Below are 24,051 nucleotides of genomic sequence, written 5' to 3' on the forward strand. Positions count from 1 at the left end.
GACCAAGAATACACGATAAAGGGACAGAGAGGGATGAGGAGGTGCTCTTTTAGAGTGGTCCCCGCCGGCCTGGCTGAGTGGGCTGTGAGGGAGGGAGCCTGGGGGAGGTCTCTGAGAGGGGATCCTTCCAGGAGGAGGGAGCAGAAGGGGCCAAGACCCTGAGGCAGAAGTGGGCTGGCGTTTTGGGAACCCAAAAGAGACGAGAGGCTCAACAGGGAACGTCCAGGGACCAGGCCCCTGGGACCCCTGAGGGGCGGGGTTAGAAAAGAGAGGGGGAGAGAGCATGCGCAGAAGCGTCTGCCAGGCTGTGGCCACCAGCTGCGCAGCTGCAGGATGCACAGGTCAAGGGGGCTGGCTTTGGCTGTGTCAGGTAACACCAACGAGAGTTATTCAGAGTGGGACTCTTAGGTCTCTCTTCCCATGCAGCGTGGTCATGATTAAGCAGATATGTAAATAGGGGAGGATTTTTGTTGTGCTTTTTTGAGCAGAATACCTAAGTATGTTCATTTATCATTTTTTCATTCAGGTCATATCGAATGACATGCTGTATTTCGCACAGGTGGGTCTTTTGTTGTCCCCCTGCCCAGGGCTCCTTCACCCTCTCCCGCTGCTTTCTTCTTTCCCATTGCACTTATTCTCACCACACAGGCAGGTATATACCCCTAGTTATGGTTAATTTCTGTGTCCTCTGGGCTAGGCTACAGCACCAAGGTTTTCAATCAGACACCAACCTTGTGGTGCTGTGCTCTCAGGATGTGCTAACCATCTACAGTCAGTTCACTTTGTAGATTACTCTCCCCCCGGCCCCAGGGCTGCACCCATGGCATGTGGAGGTTCCCAGGTTAGGGGTCCAATTGGAGCGGTAGCCGTGGGCGGACGCCACAGCCATAGCAACACCATATCGGAGTCGCATCTGCAACCTACACCACAGCGCACAGCAACTCTAGGTCCTTAACCTACTGAGCAAGACCAGGGATTGAACCTGTGTCCTCATAGATACTAGTCAGATTTGTTTCCACTCAGCCACGACGGGAACTCTGGAGAGGACTCTTGATAGCATCTAATGGGTGGAAAGGCCTTAACAGCAAAACTGAAGTTTCCCTGTGGAAGAAGAGATTCTGCCTGAAGATGACAGCCTCGACTCCTGCCTGAGTTTCCAGCCAGCCTGCCTGCCTGCCCTGCAGATTTAAGCCTCATAATTTAAGCCTCACAATCACGTGAACCCATTCTTTGAAATGTTTCCTTCGATATCCACACATACACATACACACTTAGATGCTTCCTAGGGTTCTGTTTGGAGTTGGTATTTCTGTTTATCATCCCCTCCCCCAGAAGCAGGGTCCTGCCCGTTCCCTTCACAGCCGTGTCTCAGAGCCTAGAACAGTGCCTGGCAGTGGGAGGGCCTCAGTCACTAAGGTCTAGTGGATGGTTCTCCATAATTTTTGTTTGTTTATTTGTGTGGTCGTTGGCTCAGCTTGAAAATCAACAGAAAAGAAAGAGAGAGAGAAAGAGCAACCAAAGTCTAACATGAGCTGGACATTTTCCAGGGGTGCCCAGGGCGGTGGGTCTGGCTGTTGAGTGTGCGTGTCTCTGCAGCTGAGAAAAAGCTGTGGCAATGCAGAAAGGGGGCGCATTTAAACTCAAGTTCAGGTTTTCCTAGCAACATGCCCACCCCCGGCTGCTGGCTGTTGTAATCCAAGCACCAAACAGGTGCAGCTGGGGCAGTTCGCGTTGCTAGGAGAACAGGGACTCCTGACTGCTGTGGTATTACCAGGGCATGGGGGTGGGCGGTGCCTTTTGTTTCCCCAGTAATTGTTTTTCAGCAAGGTGTGCAGGAGGAGCTGGGTGAGTGGGAGAATGAGGGGAAAAGCATAAGCCCTAATGTTTGTTTGTTTGTTTAGGAGGTAATGGTCCGTGCAAAGCCTCTTGTTTCAGAAAATGTCTCCAGTGGGTTTGCAATTAGGGACAGAGTCTGTAGGAGCTTATGAAACAACCAATCCCCCATCCTGTTTGGCTGCTGGCATCCACAGGCCATCTGGATCAGAACAGGAGTGTGGGGGTGGAGGGGGATGGGGTGTAGGCGCAAAGGATCAAGCTGGCTCGGGTTGGGGCCGAGGGATTTGGTTCCCGAGTTTGCCATCGCTTAATTACATTCACACATCATCCTGACCTCCATCTTCTAGTAAACTGGGTCGAGCGGCTGAAAAACCAACCCGAACCCCTTCCCCTGTGGTTCGGAGGAACATTAGCCTGGATGCTGTGATGTGGTTGGGGGATGGGAGACCAAGAAAATTCCACTCAAGGCCGCCCTTTCTTTTTCTTTCTTTCTTTTTTTTTTTTTTGCTCTTTCTTGGTCCGCTTCCGCGGCATATGGAGATTCCCAGGCTAGGGGTCTAATCGAAGCCGTAGCCACCAGTCTACGCCAGAGCCACAGCAACACAGGATCCGAGCCGCGTCTGCAACCTACACCACAGCTCACGGCAGTGCCGGATCGTCAACCCACTGAGCAAGGGCAGGGACCGAACCCGCAACCTCATGGTTCCTAGTCGGATTTGTTAACCACTGCGCCATGATAGGAACTCCAAGGCCGCCCTTTCTAAGCGTTGTCTCCAGGTGGGAAGTACCCAGTGTTCCCACTTTTACTTCGTAAAAGAGGAAGCCGATGCAGAGAGCAGAGCTGTCCTAGTAAGTGACAAAGCTGTGAGCCTGGCCCAGCTCAGTTCCATTTCAAAGACCATCTTCTTTCACCCATATCTGTGGTCCAGGTGGGTTAAGACGTCATCTGCTACAGGATTTGGAGCCTTGCTTTGGGGCTGTTTTTTTTAAGAGAATGTCCTAAAGAAATGAAGTTCTCTCCTAGAGAAGCCTCAGGAGGTGTAGGTAGCAGAAAAAATACTCAGTGATCATTGAACTGATGTTATTTTCCTCTCGAACACATGGAAAGCCTACTTCTGAGCTTCTACTCTGGTCAGGTGGTGTTGTGGGACTGAGCTTCTGGCTAATGGATGGAGCTAAAGGAACAAGCATCCTTGCCCAGTATGGTCCTAAAACCAGCCTGCCCTCTGCAGGTGCTTTCTTCCCACCTGCTGGTTGGATGCAGAGGACTCAGGATGGGGCTCTGTGGCCCTGCAGGATGTGGAGCCCCCAGGGAGGACCCCGGGGGTCTGATTGACCTTATGGAGCAGAGTATCTTCTTCCCTTGATGACACTGGATTAGGAGTGAAAAAAGCCCTTGTTATGTCAAGCCAGAGGTGTTAGAGCATTTAGGCCGTGCTGGTTGATGCAGAGCATACATGAGGGTGTGTGATGAGGTCACTTTCACTGGAGGGCGGAGAGAGTGATATTTGGCAGCGATGTTTCCATGAGGAGGGGGGAGGAGGCTCCTGGTGTCAGAGGGTGAGGTTTCATTAGCCACCCTAAATTAGGAGAAAAGGGAGCCACTGTGTGTGTGTAAAAATTGCAGTAAACACTCTCTGGTGGAGCCCTTTCTGAACTGTAATTAAAGATAATGATCATAATAAAAGTTCAGTTTGATTGCAAGCTCACTTTTCTAAGTGTTTTACATGGATTGTAACATCCCAATGAGGTAGAAACCCTTAATGTCATCTCCACTTTATAGGTGAGGAAACTGAGGGGAAGTGCTTTCTCTGTCACTAGAAAGTCAAGGGCAGAGCCAGGATTGGAGCGCAGGTATGCTGGCTCTGGAGCCCGCCTCTTACCTGTGACATCTATCTCTGTGGAATGTGCACGGACCATTTTTCAGCAGGACAGAATCAAGCTGTCTTCCTTTGCTGTTTGAAACAAAGGCAGATGTAATTGGGTGGCTTAAGTGTCCCGAGTTGCTTAGGGAGCCATGCATGCCATTTGATCCTTTCTGAAATGGTGCCAGATGTTCCTGGAACCATCCCAGAAGGAACGGGAGCCCTGGGGTGATGGGGAGGAAGCCAGTGGGAAAGGGGAGGACAGCCTGCCTGCATCCACTGCAGGTTTGTCTTGTGTAGACCCGTGCTCAAGCAGAGGGAGCCCCAGGGGCTGGACACGTGCTTCTCGGACCTTAGGATCCCCCACCGGACCCCGAGCACACTGGTTAGTCTGTAGGGCTGCAGAAGGGGCTCTTGGAGGGAAGAGCACTGGCTGCCCTTCCTCTTCTATGTCCTGAGAAGAAGGATGGGTCCAGAGGTACCTTATACAGGAGAACCACTTGGCCAAAGTTTGTTGAATCCACATAACAAATACATACACATATTTCATACTCTTTTCCATTGTTGTTTATGACAGGATACGGAATATCGCTCCCTGTGCTATCCAGTAGGACCTTGTTGTTTATCCATCCTCTATGTACTAGTTTGGGTCTGCTGATCCCAAGCCCCCAATCTTTTGCCCCCCCTCCCAGCCCCCCTTGGCAACTGCAAGTCTGTTCTCTATGTCTGTGAGCCTGTTTCTGTTTCGTAGACAAGTTCATTTTATGTCGTATTTTAGATTCCACATAGAAGTGATACAAGGTATTTGTCTTTCTCTTTCTTACTTACTTTGCTTAGTGTGAGGATCTCTAAGTCCCTAACAAGTTTGTCTCATAGCAAATACTTATCCAGAGCCTCCTGTGGGCCAGGCAAGGTACTAGATGCACTAGTGAGCTGAAGGACATGGCTCCGCCCTCACGGAGCTTTCAGTCTGGATTCTAGATGATGGATGTTTCGTTGGAGGACAAGCTGGAGGTCGTAGGTACTATGGAGGTAGCATGGGGTGGGGAGAGACTCAGAACGGGAGTCCAGCAGCCTCCCAAACCAAGCCAACAACATGACTGGGATGTAGGTGTTTTCAGACAACTAGACCCTGTTGGTCACAATCCTTTGTTTGCAAGACCTGATGGTGTGCATTTCAGAGGGGAGGGCGGGAGTGGGGAGGAGCCCTTAGCGGGCTGGCTTCCCTCAAGGAGCCAAAAGAGGGGCACTTGAGTGGAAATGTGGATAATTGATAATTCTTTTTTGGGACCAGCAGACATTGTGCTCAGAACAGGCTCTTTCCATTTATTTTTTATTTATTTTTTTATTTTTTTGTCTTTTTGCCTTTTCTGGGGCTGCTTCCCCAGCATATGGAGGTTCCCAGGCTAGGGGTCGAATTGGAGCTGTAGCCACTGGCCTACGCCAGAGCCACAGCAACACGGGATCTGAGCCATGTCTGTGACCTACACCACAGCTCATGGCAACACCAGATCCTTAACCCACTGAGCAAGGTCAGGGATCGAACCCACAACCTCATGGTTCCCAGTTGGATTCGTTAACCACTGAGCCACGACGGGAACTTCCAGGCTCTTTCCATTTTTGATGGCACTTTCACATTCGATATGCTCAGTGCCACAGGCCTTCAAATGGAGCTGAAGTCCAGTGAGGAAAAGCATCATCACTGGCCGGTCTGGAGTCTGGAGGGCATGGCACGGAGGCAGCCTCTCTCTCCCCACGGGCTCAGGCGCTTCCCTGGATAGGAACGTTCCAAAGCAGGAGTGCTTTCTGTTTGATGTGTGTCTGGCTCTTGGGTGCTGGTGACTTGATGGCCTGCGTTTATTATTTATTTATTGACGTTTCCAGGTTGGGGGTTGAATCAGAGTTGCAGCTGCTGGCCGATGCCACCACCACAGCAGTGCCAGATCCGAGCCCCCAGGGATCGAACCCAAGTCCTCATGGATCCTAGCTGGATTCCTTTCCACTGAGCCACAGGGACTCCCAGTCTGGCTTTTTTAAACGGGATGTGTTCTGAGCTGGGGCAGCCTTCCTGGGCTCAAGGGGAGGCCGCCTGTTGTCAAAGCAGAGGCTCCCTCGCTTCCTCTTTGTGCCCGGTAAGCGCTGCCCCCCCCCCCCACTCTCCGCATCAGCTTTTGTGAAACTCATGGTAACTTACAGGTGAGGGTGGAATTCCAAAAATACCTCTTTTCCTGTCATCTCCCCGAGCTCCAGTCCTCTGTGCCCAGCTTTTTGGACTTCCTGCCACACTTCAAAATGAATGTTTTCTCATCCCTCAACCATCATTTCTAGAGTCTTCTCCGTGCCAGGCCCTCTGGGGGTGGGAGATAGAGAATCAAGGAAGAGATGCCCCCTATATCTGTTGAACTGGCCCTCTCCTTCCTCCCCCGGACACTGAGCGTGTCTTGAGAGCAGGGGCTACCTTTCCTTCTGAGTATGTTCTCAGCCTCCGCGAGTTAGCACATAGTAGGTGCTCAGTAAACATTGTTACCTATGTGCCAAATGAAACACCTGTCCTCCAAAGGCTTTGGGTGATGGACGAGGCAGAGAAGGGAACCAGTAGTTTGTAGTTCACCCAGCACACATGTTAGGGTGGAGGGGAGCAGGGGGAAGGCACTTAGCTGTGTCTCGGAGGTGGGACTCAGGGACGGCAGTCTTTTTTTTTTTTTTTTTTTTTTTTGGTCTTTTTGCTATTTCTTGGGCTGCTCCTGCAGCATATGGTGGTTCCCAGGCTAGGGGTCAAATCGGAGCTTTAGGCACTGGCCTATGCCAGAGCCACAGCAACGCGGGATCCTAGCCGCGTCTGCGACCTACACCACAGCTCACGGCAACGCCGGATCGTCAACCCACTGAGCAAGGGTAGGGACCGAACCCACAAACTCATGGTCCCTAGTCGGATTCGTTAACCACTGCGCCACAATGGGAACTCCCCCCCCTTTTTTTTTTAATTTTATTGGAGTATAGCTACCTTACAAAGTTGTGTTAGTTTTAGGTATACAGCAGAGTAAATCAGACTATCTATCTATCTATCTATCTATCTATCTATCTATCTCCATTCCTTTTCGGAGTCTTTTTCCCATATAGGTCACTACAGAGTATTGAGTGGATTTCCCTGTGCTATATAGTAGGTCCTCGTACTCATCCATTCCATATATAGTGTCTATATGTCGATCCCAACCTCCCATTTTATTCTTTCTCCCAGTGTTTTCCCTTTGGTAATCATAAGTTTGGTTTTGAAATCTTTGAGTCTGTTTTCTGTTTTGTGAACAAGTTCCCATGTATCATTCTTTATTAGATTCCACATATTAGTGATCTCATATGACATTTGTCTTTGACTTATTTCACTTAGTATAATAATTTCTAGGTACATCCGTCTTGCTGCAAATGGCATTAGTTCTTTTTTATGAGTAATATTCCATTGTATGTATACATCACATCTTCATCACCCAGTCCTCTGCTGGACATTTAGATTCCTCCTATGTCTTGGCTATTGTAAATAGTGCTGCTATGATCATTGGGGTACATGTATCTTTTCTAATTATGGTTTTCTCCAGACATACGTCCAGGAGTGGAATTGCTGGATCATATGCTAGTTCTATATTTATGTTTTTTTTTGTTTTGTTTTGTTTTTTGCCTTTTAGGGCCATACCCATGGCATATGGAGGTTCCCAGGCCAGGGGTCTAATTGGAGCTGTAGCCTCCAGCCTACACCACAGCCACAGCAATGCCAGATCCAAGCCGAGTCTGCGACCTATACCACAGCTTACAACAAACACCACCAGATCCTTAACCCACTGAGCGATGCCAGGGATCGAACCCACAACCTCAAGGTTCCTTGTTGGATTCATTTCCACTGCACCATGACGGGAACTCCAACATTTAGTTTAGTTTTTTTTTTTTTTAAAGGGATCTCCCTACTGTTCTCCATAGTGGCTGCACTAATTTACATTCCCGCCAACAGTGTAGGAGGGTTCCCTTTTCTCCACATTCTCTCCAGCACCTATTGTTTGTAGACTTTTGATGATGTCCATTCTGACTTGTGTAAGGTGATATCTCAATGTAGTTTTGATTTGCATTTCTCCTATAATTAGTGACACTGAGCATCCTTTCATGTGCTTTTTGGCCTTATGGCCTACAGCTTAACTATGAGGCAGTCTTGAGCTGCGAACAGAAGGGTAAGTGGAGGCAGCCTGGTGAGAAAGGGGAGGGAGGTGGGGAGGGCCATTCCAGAGACCGACCAGCAGCTGACAGTGTATTCTGGGCGAGGTAGGAGGCCCAGGGCAGGTGGACCCGCTCGTCTTTCTACAAATCAGCCCCACCTTCCCTGATCTCCCAGTATCCATGGAGACGCCTCCATTTTCCTGGAGACCTTTCCGGCAACCCTCCACAGCCCATCTTCTCTCTTCCTTGGGCCTCTTGTTCTCTGTGTTCTGTGCTCACCCACCCCCCGAGGCCTCTGTTCTGGTTCCACCACCTGCATTGATGTTCTGCTTGCCTGGGTTACTGTGCAGGCCACTGAACTGGTCCTCCTGCTCTTGTCTTGCTTGACTCCAGTCCACTCTCATCCATTGTACCAGAGTCTTTCTGGAGCTCATTCCTGACCACAGTTCTCCTTGCTTAGTAGCTTTCAGTGGCTCCTCCCAGGAGTCTACTAAATTAGGTGAAAACTTCTTGACTCAGCATGCCAGGACTCCAACCTGTAGGTTCTACCAACTTTCTAGAACCTTCTTCCATTGTCCATATTCATGCAGTCCTCACCAAACTGGACTTCACCCTTCTCCAAACATGTGTGAGTTCCTTCTGCCTGGGCTATCTGTTCCCATGTCTCCAGATGTCTCTGGGGCCCCACTCCCTGATCAACTATTTGATAGCTCTTAATGTCTCACAGTACAATTCTAACCTTCCTGCAGACCTCCTTCTTCTGGAGCCTGAGGAATTGTCATCAAGGTTGGCGGCAGTGAGGGGCTAACAGAGGTGTTATAGCCAGAAGACCCAGAAAGACCTAAGCCCTCACAGCCACTACCCACAAGGTGCCAGAGGGAGGGTCAGAGGAAGAGCAGAGAAGAAAGAAGAGTCACATTTGATGGCAGCTGGGTGTGGGCTCTGTGCGGCAAACTGAGGTCAGAGGACTGAGCTTAGGGGCCTTATTCTCCCCAAATCTCTGCTCTTCCTGTGCTCTGGCCAGCCGCGTGGAAGAACAGGGGAGAGCGCATCACCTGGGCTGGTGAACCCACCTGCTACAAGAACAGAAGAGCGGGACCCACCAGCCACCCCACCCTGCCCAGCCCGGAGCTTTAGGAACAGTGACCACACCCACTTGCAGGTATGGGCCAATCAGTGACCTGCAGTCTAACCAATCTGCCGAGCATTCTCCCTCCTGGGGACAGAATGGCAGGGGACACATGCAGGGAGGGAGCCCTAGCATGTCTCCTCGTACCTCTGGAGTTCCCCAGCACCCAGCACAGCATGGAGACAGTGGGAGCCCCAGGGCCTTGTTGGATGAATTTGATACCAGTGCTGCCAGAGTGAGTGATGGTCTGGGTCTGCTCTCACCTCTGGGTCTAGACCTGGAATCTTTAGATTGGGCAGAACTAACATCAGAGTGATGACCCTAACCCTAACCCCTAACCCCTAACTCCTAACCCTAACAGGCAGGCTCTCCCTGCCTCCCTGCGAGCACTGACACAGCGGTACCTACTGGGCTCAGAGGATTCAGAAGGGATGCACATCAAGGTTCAAGGCCCAGAGATCCTGACTCCCTTTGGGAGACCATCCCAGGGGAAATGGATATTACAGCATGGGAGCCAAGAGGAAGGAAAGCCCAAGAAGCTGAAAAAAATCAGGACAGAAGCACTGGGCAGTGGAAAAATACAGACTGAGCGTGAACGTGACCCTCTCCGGTTAGGGAGAGAGGATGCTAGGAAGGAGGCCACGGGGACCTGCGGAGGCAGCTGTACAAAGGGGACTTTCAAGAGTTGCATCAACCAAGGAACTGAAATCCCAGACTCCTGTCTGCCCTGCCGGGTGCTGGGGCTCTGGTCGGCTTCCCCAATCCTCTCTCCTGAAGTAGGGCTTTAGTTCTGCTGGCCATGTAGAGGCAATGAGCAATGCTTTTGGCTCTTCTTCATCTTGGGGTAGGATCTGGGGCCAGGGCTGCCTCTTATTTCTCTCCCTTACTCTGATGTCAACTCCCGCCCTGTCTAGAGATTCCCAGTCCTCGACTCTGGGGTGGGGCCAGTTTTATTCTCATGACACTGGGCCAGTGGTCAGAGACCCTGGACTCCACCTTGAAGAAGTCAGAATGGGACCAGCAGGTGGATTTGCCCTCATACCAGGACACTGCCTCTGCCGTCAGACTCATGGAGGTGTTCATGCAAGTTCTGAACAGATGCCCGCGGCTGCCAGGGATGTCCCAGGCTGTGGTCCCGGGATTCTGCGATTCTGCCTTCGCAGTGGTTCTGAGTAGGGTCCTAGATAACTTGTTTGGCTTCTTTGTCCTGTACATGTTTTGGAGGGATTGTAATGTCTATTCTCCTGGTTTCCTAAAGAGCAAGCTGCCTTCTAAATTCAATATAGAAAAATCCGCGAGACAGTCTTGATTCTTTAAATTTCCCATATGGTTTTGGATCGCAACTCCTTCTCATTCCTTTCTCTCACCTCCAAATAAAAAAACCCTTCATTTGAGGAGTTTTTAATAGTCAGGACTTGAGGCTCTTACTCTCGAAGCAGGTGTATTTGTGTTTGCCTCTCATCACAAGGCTGCTAAAGTTATTATGGATCAGAGATTTTGCATAGTGATGGTCTTTGTTCTTCCAAATGCTTTCTTCAGCCTTATCTCATTTGAGTCTCACAACCCCTCTGTGAGGGAAGTTGGGTAGGCGTTTATTTTTATCTTCATTTTCTGCAGGTGGGGAAATCCAGGCACTGGCTGATGGAGGCACAAGGAGTCCAGGGCTGAGTTGGGGTTAGAATCTGGACTCTCCTTGGGTCCTGATCTGCAGGCACGACCCACAGGGTGAGGAGCAAGGCTTCTGGCCTCGGAGCTGCAGACACCCTCTGTCTTCATTCCCTCATCAGCTCAGGGCAGTGCAGGGAAGCCAGGGATTTCAGGGGATAGGAGCCTCAGCCCTCAGCCAAATATTCTCTTACAGGAGCAGAAGCCTGAGGGTCCGGCTGTGCAACCAGCGGGGGAGAAAAGGGTCCCTGCAGACAGCCCTGCTTTCCCAACTGAATTAATTTCCTGTTACCTAGATCCTACCAGCCCTTTTGGGGTGATACTGTCTCCACCCACCATCCTTCCTTTTCTTTTGCTTCCTGTCCCTTTGTCCCTGTGGAAACCCAGGGCAGCCAGAGCCTGCTCGGCACTTTCAATCCCGCGGGCTGTCTCGCCGCGGATCCTGCAGGTCGCCGCTGGGTGGCGCAGCTGTCCGCAGTGTACGGGCTTGGGTCCCGGTTCCGGATCCAGGAGGCGCATCTGCCTTTTGCCTCCATCAACCCTCGGTGGGAATGGGGCTCCTAGGGGCACCGGGAAGTGGAAGGGAAGGGAAAGGGGTGTTTTCCAGGAGCCTGAGGGCGGCTCCCAGGCTGTGGAGCCAGGTGGGGCTGATCAAGGCTCAGAGTCTTTTCAAGAGAGGTGGATAGGTCTGGATGGCTGGGTTGAGGTAGGAAGGACGTCGCTGGAACCTCTTTTCTCCCAGGGAAGCCATCTCTGGATTAGAATAGGCTGGAAAATTGCATTTCAAGAGCAGAAGAGAAATATGCTGCACATGCTTTGGGGAGGTGGGAGTCTCCCCAAATCTAAGCAAACAAAGCACTTACTACATGGCAGGCACTTGCCAAATGCTAATGCCTTTAATCCTCAGAACTACTCTACAACCTCATTTTACAGTTGAGAGCACTGAAGCACAGCTTCCCCTCTTAGTAAGTGGCATAATGGGGGTCCCACCCAGGCAGGCTGGCTCTTCCACAACCCAATCTCAGGGCTGGGATGGGCTTCAGACCCACTCCTTCCTTATAGAATGCACTGGCAGGGAGGCATGCCTGGGCATCCATGGACCTCTTGCTTCATGAATTCATTCATTCAGCCACTGTTGATGTAGGGCTTGCTGCTTGCCAAGCATTTGGGCTACAGTGGTCAGCAAAACCAGCCACAGTTCTTGTCCTTGTGGAGACCTTGTCCTTGTTGAGCTAGTTGGGGACACAGAGATTAACTGAATAATCACACTAATGGCACTTACTGAGATCAGTGTTCTAGAGAAAGCTCCCTCTTCCTCCTGGCGCCCCCCTCCATGTCCTCCCCCACCAGGCCCACCTGGCATATCAGCCCCTGTGTATCTGCTAAGATGCTAGCTCAGAACTAAGGGCATAGATGGTGACTTAACTTAGTTGCCAACCGTTTGTGACTTAGAGGGCAGATCACATCCATTATCTTGTTTGACCTTATCCAGGATAAGCTGGTGCCATTCTCCTGGGGAGACAGGCTTTTTAGAAGGGGATGCTTCAATCCAGAAAAGCCTAGAAAAAGTCTTTGCTTTCCAACTTGGATGTGAATCTAGACGACTGTCACCTGATTTGCAGTGTTTACCAATTTCTGTGGTCTCTCTGTTAGTGGATTTCAAGGTACCAATATGATGTCACTGATTAAGGAGTTGGGAAGAGATGCACAAAATTGACTTTCATAGCCCATGTGAGCAAGTCTCAGCACACTGGTGACAGTGTCTCTTAACTAGTTGTGTAAATCGAGGCAAGTGATTTAACCATTATAACTTCAGTTTCCTCATCTGTAACATGGGCTAACAATACTGTTGGTGCATATATTAAGTGACTTACTGTTGTCCCTACCTGTCTCATTGAATCCTTACACTGTTCTTACTCATTCTGCTTACTTGGTTTCATGTCTATGTCTCCAATAAGCTATGAACTCCTTGAAAGTAGGGACCTTGTTACACTCATCTTTCTGTTGTTATTATGGCTTTATTGTTGTTTTTGCCTTTAAAAAAAATGAAGTATAATGGACTTACAATATTATATTAGTTTCTGTTGTATAATATAGCGATTTGACATTTTTTATACATTATAAAATAATCACCATAAGTCTAGTTATAATCTGTCATCATATAAAATTATTATAATATTCTTGACTGCATACCCTATGCTGTACATTACATCTCTGTGTCTTATTTATTTTTATAACTAGAAGTTGTATTACTTAATCCGTTTCACCTGCTTTGTCACCTCCCCAAACCCTCCCCTCTGGCAAGCACCGTTTGTTCTCTGTCTCCATGAGTATGTTTCTGTTTTCTGATGTTTGTTCATGTATTTTGTTTTTTGGATTCCACATATAAGCGAAATCATATGGCATTTGTCTTCCTCTGACTTGTTTCACTTAGCATAATTCCCTCTAGGTTCACCCATGTTATTGCAGGTGGCCAGATTTTATTTTTTTTATAGCTGATTATTATTCTTCTATATGTATGTACACACACACATACGTACCACATTGTCTTTATCCATTCACATATTGATAGACACTTAGGTTGCTTCCATATCCTGGCTATTTATAAACAATACTGCAGTGAATTTTGAGGTACATAAATCTTTTTGATATAGTGTTTTCATTTTCTGTGGAAAAATACCCAGAAGTGGAATCGCTGAATCATATGGTAATTCTATTTTTAATTTTTTGAAGAATTTTCGTTCTGTTTTCCATCCTCACTGTACCAATTTATATTCCTACCAACAGTGATGAGGGTTCCCTGTTCTCCACATTCTGTTACCTGTTGTCTTTTTGGTAATAGCAATTTTGACATGAGTGAAGTCATACCTCATGGTGGTTTTGATCTGTATTTCCCTAATTATTAGTGATGTTGAGCATCTTTTCATATACCTGTTGGCCATTTGTATGTCTTCTTTGGAAAAATGTCTATTCAGGTCCTCTGCCTGTTTTTGAATCAGATATTATTTTTTTATATTGAGTTGGGTGAGTTGTTTATATAGTTTGGATATCAACCGTTTATTGAATATATAATTTGCAAATATCTTCTCCCATTCAGTAGGTTGCCTTTTCATCTTGTCGAGGTTGCAAAATGTTTAGTTTGATTAGGTGCCATTTGTTTATTTTTGCTGGATCAGGAGACAGATCCAAAAAAGTGTTGCTAATAAGACCAATGTGAAAGAGCATACTGCCTATGTTTTCTTCTAGGAGTCTTATGGTTTCAGGTCTTACGTTTAAGTCTGTAGCCCATTTTAAGTTTATTTTTGTATAAGGTGTATGAAAGCATTCTGGCTTCATTCTTTTGCGTGTAACTATCAAGTTTTCCCAGTACCACTTTTTAGGAGACTGGCATGTCCCCATTGTATATTTTTGCCTGCTTTGTCACAGATTACTTGACCATATAAGCAAGGGTTTATTTATAGGCTCTCTATTCTGTTCCATTGAGCTACATGTTTGTTTTTGTGCCGGTACCATACTGTTTTGATTACTGTAGCTCTAGTATAGTTTGAAACCAGGAGGTATAATACCTCCAGCTTTTTTCTTCTTCCTCAAGATTGCTTTTCATATTCAGGATCTTTTTTTTTTTTTTTTTTTTTTTTTTTTTTTTTTGTCTTTTTGCTATTTCTTGGGCCGCTCCTGCGGCATATGGAAGTTCCCAGGCTAGGGGTCGAATCGGAGCTGTAGCTGCCAGCCTACGCCAGAGCCACAGCAACTCGGGACCCGAGCCGTGTCTGCAACCTACACCACAGCTCACGGCAACGCCAGATCGTTAACCCACTGAGCAAGGGCAGGGATCGAACCCGCAACCTCATGGTTCCTAGTCGGATTCGTTAACCACTGTGCCACGACGGGAACTCCATATTCAGGATCTTTTGTAGCCCCATACAAATTTTAGGAGCATCTGTTCTGTTTCTATGAAAAATGTCTTTAGTATTTTGATAGGGATTGTGTTGAATCTGTAGATTGCTTTGTGCGGTAGGGAGATTTTAACAGTCTATGAGCATGGTATATTTTTCCACTTATTTGTGTTGTCTTCAGTTTCTTTCATCAGTGTCTTATAGCTTTCAGAGAATGGGCCTTTTTCACTTTCTTCATTAGACTTATTTCTAGGTATTTTATTCTCTTTGATGCAGTTGTGAATGGGATTATTTTATTAATTTCTCTGTCAGGTAATTCATTATTAGTGGATAGAAATGTAATACATTTATATATATTAATTTTGTATCCTGAAAATTTATTGAATTAACCTGTGCTTACACACACACACACACACACACACACACACACATTTTTACAGCCACATCTGTGGCATATGAAAATTCCTGGACTAGGGGTTGAACCAGAGCTGCAGCTGAGGGCTATTCCATAGTCATGGCAACACTGGATCCAAGCCACATCTGTGACCTACACCACAGTTTACAGCATGGCTAGGGATTGAACTTGTATTCAGTATCACAGAGACAATACCATATCCTTAATCTATTGAGCCACAGTGGGTGCTCCTGCTAATATTTTTTTTTGACAGATTATTTAGGGTTTTCTATATATACTATCATGTTATCTGCAGATAATAACAGTTTTACTTCTTCCTTTCCAATTTAGATGCCTTTTATTTCTTTTTCTTGTTTGATTGCTGTGTCTGGTACTTTTAATCCTATGCTGAAAAAGTGGTGGTGGTGGGCATCCTTGTCTTGTTTCTGATCTTAGAGGAAAGCTTTCAGCTTTTCACAACTTAATATGAGGTTGGCTGTGGGTTTGTCTTATATGGCCTTTATTATTTATTATGTATGCTTTCTATACCTGCTCTGTTGAGAGTTCTTTTTTTTTTTTTCTTTTTGCCATTTCTATGGCCGCTCCTGCGGCATATGGGAGGTTCCCAGGTTAGGGGTCTAATCGGAGCTGCAGCCGCCGGCCTATGCCAGAGCCACAGCAACGTGGGATCCGAGTTGTGTCTGTGACCTACACCACAGCTCACAGCAACGCCGGATCATTAACCCACTGAGCAAGGGCAGGGATTGAACCTGCAACCTCATGGTTCCTAATCGGATTCGTTAACCACTGCGCCACGACGGGAACTCCCAAGAGTTCTTTTTAAATCATAAATGAATGTTGAATTTTGTCAAATACTTTTTTTGCATCTGTTAAGATAATCATAGGATTTATATCCTTCATTTTGTTAATGTGGTGTATCGTGTTGATTGATTTGCAGATACTGAACAATTCTTTCATCCCCGGAATAAATCCCACTTGATCATTATGTATGATTCTTTTAATTTATGTTGAATTCAGTTTGCTAATATTGTGTTGAGGATTTTTGCATCTATGTTCATCGGGGATATTGGGTTGTAATTTTCTTTTTTTTTAGTATCAGGGTATTACTGGCCTTGAGAATGAGTTTGGAAGCATGTCTTCCTCTTCAAATTTTTGGAATATCTTGATAAGAATAAGTATTAAATCTTCTTTAAATGTTTGGTAGTATTCCCCTGTGAAGCCATCTGGTCCTGGACTTCTGTTTGTTGGGGGTTTTTTGATTACTGATTCAATTTTTACTACCAGTAATATGTCTGTTCTAATTTTCTGTTTCTTCCTGAACCATTCTTGGAAGATTGTTTGTCTATGAATTTATGTATTTCTTCTAGGTTGTCCATTTTTTTTGGACATGATTTGTTTGATTTTATGATTCTTCGTATTTTTATTTTATTGTATTGGTCTTAAATTCTCTTTCATTTCTGGTTATATTTATTTGGGTCCTCTCTCTTTTTTTCTAGATGATCTGGCTAAAGTTTGTTTCTGTTTACCTTTTCAAAGAATCAACTCTTAGTTTCATTGATCTTTTCTATTTTTTCAGTGTTTATTTATTTTTGCTCTGGTCTTTATTATTTCCTTCTTTCTGATGACTTTAGACTTTGTTTTTCTTCTTCTGATTCCTTCAGATGGTAGGTTAGATTGGTTTTTTGAGATTTTTCTTGCTTCTTAAGGTAGGCCTGTATCACTATGAACCTCAGTCTTGGAATTGCTTTTACTATGCCCCATAGATTTTAGAAAGCTGTGTTTCCGTTTTCATTTGTCTCAAGGGATTTTTTGATTTCTCCTTTAATTTCTTTTTATTGCTTAGTAGCATGTTTTTAGTCTCCAGTGTTTGTGGGTTTTTTTTTTTTTCCAATTTTCTTCTTAGAGTTGCTTTCAGTTGATTGTCATTGAAAAAGTGCTTGATATGATTTTAGTCTTCTTAAACTTATTGAGACTTGTTTCATGGTCTAGCATGTGCTCTATCCCAGAGAATGTTCCATGTGTACTTAAAAAAAAATATGTATTCTTCAGATTTGGGGTAAAATGCTCTGTAAATATCTATTAAGTTCATCTTATCTAATGTGTCCTTTAATGCCAGTGTTACCTTATTGATTTTCTGTCTAGATGATCTGTCCACTGATGTAAGTGGGGAATTCAAGACCCCTACTGTTACTGTATTGTTGTCAATTTCTTTCTATTTATATTTGTTCCCACCCATGCCATCAAAGTGAAGGTGAAATGCCAAAAATGGGCTCTCCAGCATCTTTCACCTGGAGAGAGTTCCAGCAGTTCCTTGCCCATTTGGCATATGTGCTAGGGTTAGTAAATGAATTTCCTTCACATGTAGTCTAGCTGTCCTTTAAATCGCTGTTTTTTGTTGTTTTTATTTATATGTATTTATTTACATATTCTGCTTGAAATGGCGGGCAAGTCTGCACTCAGGCCCCTCAGAGATATCCCTCTGTGCTGCAGGTCACCATGTTGGGGGTGGGGTTTCCATCAGTACTGTGTCTCTGTCGCATTACTCATACTATGGGTCCTTCTATTGTGTGTGTGTGTGTGTGTGTGCACAGAAGCTGTTCAGTCAGCCCTGTTTCTTCAGAAAGAATTGCTTTAAATATTGGTATAGATTTGTTCTGTCTGTGGGAGCAGGTGAGTACACCACCAATTTGAATCCCAAGTATCCACATTCATCTTTTTATCTGCAGCATCAACTACAGGGCCTGGTGCATAGTAAGCTCAGTAAATGTGTCCCTTTCAAACTTAAAGGTATGGCCCTGTGAGAGCAGATCATGTAGTGAAGATGTTTTATGAATAACAGCCAATTCTAGAGAGGATCCATCCCTGGGGTTCATCTCTGGGCTCTTTGGATCTTTCTGTGATTCTGGGTGATCCACTCACTACTCAGCTTGGGCTTTTCCCTGTAAGCTTGGGGAGGATTGACTCACTGCCTCCTGTGTGGATCTTTCTTGTGTAGCCAGCTTTGTGGATCAGATTTTAGCTTTCCAAAGTCTGTGGATCATGTGCCATCTGAAAGATGATTGTTAGAAGGATCACCCTGAGTATCTCTCTTGGGCTGCCCAGACCTCCTTGTCTAGGTCTCTGGATTTGGAGGCGGGTGGGGGTTGGAGGCTGGGGGCTGGAGGCTGGATCATAGCCATAAGGAGCTCTTTCCATGAAGCCCTCCTGGCTCCTCCCCAGCTCTCTCAACATTTATGGAACAGGGTAGAGAGAACACCAAGGCAATCACGTTGCTACCCTAAACCTAAGAATCATGCTTATATATGGGAAAAGGAGCCATTCTGGCCTTCTCCCCGTGAAAAAATCAAATCTATCATCAGTCACGCCCACTCTAGCTCTGTCGCAGCTGGAAAGCCCCCCTGTGAGCTTCCTCTGGTGTGAGCTGGACCCTCTCTGAATCTCCTGTGTTCCCTTACTCCTCGCTATTGCCAGCAGTGCCCAGCTTGGCACTACCCACTGCTGCCCATGAGCCTGAAGCTCCCTTCCATCTCTGCTTCCCTTCTTGCTTTGTAGTTGCTACACTGTCTCCAGACGTATATTCCCAAGGTGAGGGGCTGGACAGCATGGTGATCAGGGAAAAGAGCCATAGGGAGATTGACCTCTACAGAAGGCTGCCGTAACTACACTCTTACTTTGGCTGCTGTGTACTTTTGCTCACCAGATCTAGCTGCTCGCCATACAGCAGCTCAGTGGAGCATGCATATACTGTTCCCCAGGGTGGCCTCAGGGTATCTTGCATCTCCAGACCTAAAAGCTTTCTTCTAGGAATCCCATGGGAAGAGGGCCCCCACCTTCCCGCTTCTTTCTTCATTAGGACACTTGCCTGGTGGTTTTGAGGCCTCCTGCCCTTGGACAACATATCCCATTGGTTGACACAGTCCTATGGAGTCTGCAGTCACTGTTCATTGGCTGTGTCCTTTCCTTCCCATGCCCATCACCACTGACTTCCCTCATCAGTTCACACCTGGACTCCTAGCTGGGCTTCTTCTCTCTTCCTTCCTTTTCCTCTACATTCAGGTACATTCTCCAGTGTAAGTCTGTTCATGTATTCATTCTTTCAAATGTACATCACACCTCAGCTCTGTGCCAGGTACTATTCCAGGTACTAGGGGGTATGGCCATGAACAAGACAGGTCTCTTGTATCCTTGAGCAGCTCTGTCCTGTGCCTCCAAAGGCTTTCCAGGGCCCATGGAATGAAGTGCATATCCCTCAGTTTGGCATCTGGAGTGCTTCAGTATCAACCCCAGACTATTTTTGCAACTCCTTGATTTCCATCTCTTGCCTGTGCACTCACCTGCAGCCTTGCTAGACCACTTTGCTTTCTCCAAATACACCTTGCAGTTTCTTTGTTCTGGAAAGCCCTCTTTTGCCTTCTCTATTGGCTTCTTGACTTGCAGCTCCAAAGTAACAGCTTTGCACTGTGCCTCTCATGTGGTTGGTGCTTCCTGAAAATCATGGCGTCAAATGGGATCCATCAGTTGGCAAAGCCAAAATAGATGCTTTATTTGCAAAACTGAGCAGAGAGACCTTGGAATTCAACCTTCTCAAACCACCTGAAGTTCTGGAATAAACTCTTTACTTCCTTTGTCCATGATTTATTCTCAGTAGGATTCTGTTCACTACAGATTGTCTTGGTGAGTCCTGCATAAGTGGTTTTTGGTTGTGTTATTAGAAACTAATTCTGTGAAATCCTAAACCTCACAAAGGATTTAAAGTCCATTCATGAAAAGTATGAGATGAATTCCATAATTTAAAAGAAATTTGGTGATACGTCCTGTACCTATTTTTTTGTTTGTTTGTTTGTTTTTTTAGGGCCACACCGTGGTATATGGAAGTTCCCAGACTAGGAGTTGAATTGGAGCTGCAGCTGCTGGTCACAGCAACTTAGGACCCAACCTGAGGGTCTGCAGCCTACACGAAAGCTCATGGCAATGTCGGATTCTTAACCCACTGAGCGGAGGCAGGGATCGAACCCACATTCTTATGGATACTAGTTGGGTTCATTACTGCTGAGCTGAAATGAGAATTCCTCTCTTTTACCTACTAATTCCAATGAAAAACAGAAAATAATATCAAAAACTATTAATTAAAGACAGGAACCATATAACAAGTGAAGGAGGAAGAAAAAAATATTGGAAATGTCCCACTTCACCAGCTGATCTCAGATGCCCAAGGTTGAATACCAGCTCATTGGTGCTTGACTTTGGGCCCATTACTTACACTTTATAGTTATTCTGAGATCCAAATGAGACAATTCACATAAACCAGCTTAGAAAAGTGCCCATGTGGTGAGTGTTCAGTCAGCATTGGTAAGACACAAACCACGCTCTTCATAGCAGCTTGGGCTCACTCTTCACTACACGCCCACAATCCCTTGTCTTCCATCTGACATCCAAAGGCTCTGAAAGCGTAAGGCTCTTCTATTTTTTTGGTAAGAAATTAATTGGGTAGCAAAACCTGAACTGAGCTGATGCTGACTTGCTTCTAGTGTTTGTATATCCCACTAAATCTAAATGTTTGGTTCACATATACAGTTCTCTGCAGAACTGTCAGGATACCTGACTATGAGGTGCCAGCCCAGACCTCTAGGGGGGAGTCCTACAGTAAATTAGTGGCCCTCTAGTATCTCTCAAAACTCTGGACATTCTAAATTCTGAAATGCATCTGCTCCAGGGACTTTTAATATGGGGTTCCAGACCTGTTTTAGGAATTTCTAGAGAAGAAATAAACTCATTGAGTTCTGAGATGGATTTATCATAGTCTTTGAATAAGGAGTCTTGAGTAATATGATAATAACATCCACTCACCCAACAAATGTTTATAGCAGTTTGAGCATATGCAGATCCATCTTTTTTTCCAACCACTATGGAGTTTCTCCGAACTCTTGTGATAGCAAATTGTACAAATAGGTATAGGTCTCTGAGGAAGCAAGTTCTCTGTCTTGTTTCATCACCTTTAAAAAGTTATCTGAAAAGTTATAGTTGAAAAATACAGATCTTTCATAAAATCTAGATCTTAACCACAAGTGGGGATCATTTGGCTAGACATGGCTCAAAATGTTCTTGTAGTTCTATGAACTGAATAAAACTGTGAATATCTAAAGTGATGCTATTGACGTGAATACAGAGTAAACATCATCTCCCTCCCTGGGCTTCTGTTTCCTCCTATAAAATGGGGGTGACAATGGCAACATTTATTAAGTGCTTGCTAGGTGCTGGGCAAAGTTACAAATGCTTTACACATTATTTTATGTACCTCATTTAATTCTCACAACAACCTTATGTTATAATATCCCCATTTTGCAGCCAAGAAAACAGAGGCAGAGAGAGGTTAAATAACTAGCCCGAGATGTCCAGCCAGCAAATGGTGGGTTCTGAGATTTGAATCTGGGCAGTCTGGTTCTAGAGCACAGATTCTAATAATAGTATTTCCTCTTCTTCCTGTCACTCCTTTCTTTTTCTTGACTGGTGACATGCTAATTACTAACCAGTCTAATTCACACTCCTTTAAATAGCCCCATTAGTTTAGCTGACTGGAAATTTGTATGGTTTAGTTGCTTTTTCTACCTGCTCTTCATCCATCCATCCATCCATCCATCAATCCAATTTAAGATCAATACAATAGTTACAAGGATAATGGAATGTAAATAGTTACAGGGCTACTACCAGTTGTTAGCTTTTAACCTCTTTGAACATCAATTCGTTCACCAAAATAAAATGGCACTGGAATGTTTTCAGACCACCTGTGAGTATTACATGGGCTGTTTTATGTCAGATGTCTAGCTTGGAGTTCATATTACTCCATGCAACTGAAGGCATAATTACATTGAAGAAGTTCTATGGCTGGTAGGACTAAAATTTCACAAGTGCTCCCACCTTCATGTTTGTTCTGAAGTCAGTGATATTTAAGTTTCAGGAAATCTAATCATGCTGCACCCTGGGAGGCGCTCACCCTCCATCCCCCCAGGGCTGAATTGATTCAGGAGCCGATGTCCACCTTGGCCACCACTGCCCTCTGTGACTATGGGAGCCCTGCCTGTTGGCTGGCAGGGATTTGGGCACAGTGAAGTGACCCCTTCTCCTTTCCTTCCTGAACTTGCTCTCCACAAGTCTGGGCTGCTTCTCTCTGAAAAAGAGGGTAGAAGGCCTTTTCCAGGGAGGGCATGGAAGGGTGAGCATCAGGGATAGATGAGCAGCAAAGATTGGACTGGTCTGGGTGGTAGCTGGAATATGTATTAGCTTCTTGGGAGTGTTCCAACAGCAGGGCCAGCATTTAGAAATTTCTAGTCTCCTGTAATTCTGATCCTGGATATGGTTGGGGAATGGAGGTAGACACACTTTTGTCAGAGAGACTTTGGCACTCAGGCTCTGCTATCTGGGTTGTGAATGCTCTGTGTGTGTGTGTGTGTTTGTGCGTGTGTGTATTTTTCCATAGGTAGACTGTCGGCCAGATGTCAAACCAAGGGCAGAGGAATCCTTGATTAGTTGTCTCCCCAACAATACCCCATTCTTGCCACTTCCCACAAGTTCAGTACAGAAATATGACATGTTTTACATCTGTTATCCAAGTCATAAGGTTTTCAAAGAGAGTCCATATTACATAATAATCATCAATAGTAAAACAGAGACACAGACCACAACATAAGTAGGACAAACAAACCAAGCATAGGTTCAAGCTGTTTCCTGTAGTCACCTCCCTGGTGTCCTTGGAAGGAGGCTCACATTTCTGGATCAGCCTCTATAGTCAGGGAACAGGAGTCAAGCAACCAGGATGCCCGTGTGTGGGACCACCAGCCAGCAGCCTGCAGCCAAGGCTGAGCTGAAAGATTGTCCAGCTTTCACGGAAAGCCATGGAAGCCACACCCACAGGAGGGGTGGAAGGAAGGGGTTCAGTGTAGGAACACTGCTGGGGATACCCATTCAAGACCCTTCAAGGACTCAGAGACAGGGGTCTCCCCAGATGCTCTGTGGAGCCCGCGTTGGAGCATCTGGACTATTAGCCCAGCTGGAGGGGAGCAACCTATTGCTTCTGGAGTAATACTCTAGAGAATAAGTACCCTAAGAATAAAAAAGCACATGCCTGCTCTTATGAACAGCAAGGCTCGTGAAAACATTCGACCTTGAAAGTACAGCTGTTGGAGGAATTTGCAACTACCGAGTGAGCACATGCTGATTATCCAGGCCCCCTATTTAAGACTGAAGATCCCATGAGTCCCTCATTTAATACTTACTGAGCCCTTACCTGTGGCAGGTGCTGTCTGGATGCTGGAGATACTGAACTGTACAAACAGAATCAATATCCCTGTCCTCACTGAGTCTACCTCCTGGTGGGGTGACCCAGGTCCTAGATAAGTAAATATATGGCTGTTGGCTAGAGACAGGTGTCTGGAGAAAAACAAGGGACAGGAAAGGAATGTTGGGGGAGGGTTGTATGATTTTAAGTGGAGTGGCAAGGTGGTCTCGCTGAGAGGCAATATTAAAACGAAAGTCAGAAGGAGGTAAGAGAATGAGCCTTGTGGATGTTTAGACACAGAGTGGATTAGACAGAGGGAATGGCAAGTGCAAAGGCCTTGTGGTGGGAGGTGGGGGAGGGGACCAGTAGGACCACTGCGGAGGGTAAAAGGGAGACTGACTGGGGATGACACAGAGAGAGGAGGGTCATGCAGGACCTCGTGCATCGCTTCAAAGCCTTTGTTTCTATCTTGAGAGATGGGAAGCTGTTGGAGCATTTCTCCAGAGAAGTGACTCAAGGTTTTATACGATCACTTTCCCTGAGATGTTGAAGAGAGACTGAAATAGTGTTTGGCCCCAGCTGTGGGAGGGTGGTGAGATGGTTCCCAGGAGTAAGACAGAATGCCTTCAAGTCAGATGTGACTTGCCCATTTCTGAGCCTGGCTGATGAGATGGGCTGCCAACAGTGGGTACCTGGGGAGGAAGGTCGACTGAGGAGACAGTGAGATAAACTCACAGGCGCCCTGTGATGAAGAGAAAAGAAGAAAACTGCAGCAT

The 24,051-nt window shown here is 46.1% G+C and overlaps 1 long non-coding RNA gene across 2 annotated transcripts in view; it reads left to right on the plus strand.

Annotated features, from left to right (window-relative positions):
• Positions 1-12,695, plus strand: part of LOC102161394 — a 39,975-nt gene extending 27,280 nt beyond the window's left edge. For both annotated transcript variants that reach the window (XR_002335958.1, XR_002335957.1), the window contains exons 3-4: positions 527-559; positions 8,648-12,695. This is a non-coding gene — a long non-coding RNA (uncharacterized LOC102161394). The remainder of the gene's footprint in view (positions 1-526; positions 560-8,647) is intronic.

This window comes from Sus scrofa, chromosome 9 (assembly GCF_000003025.6).
Source record: "Sus scrofa isolate TJ Tabasco breed Duroc chromosome 9, Sscrofa11.1, whole genome shotgun sequence".
Taxonomy (NCBI): domain Eukaryota; kingdom Metazoa; phylum Chordata; class Mammalia; order Artiodactyla; family Suidae; genus Sus; species Sus scrofa.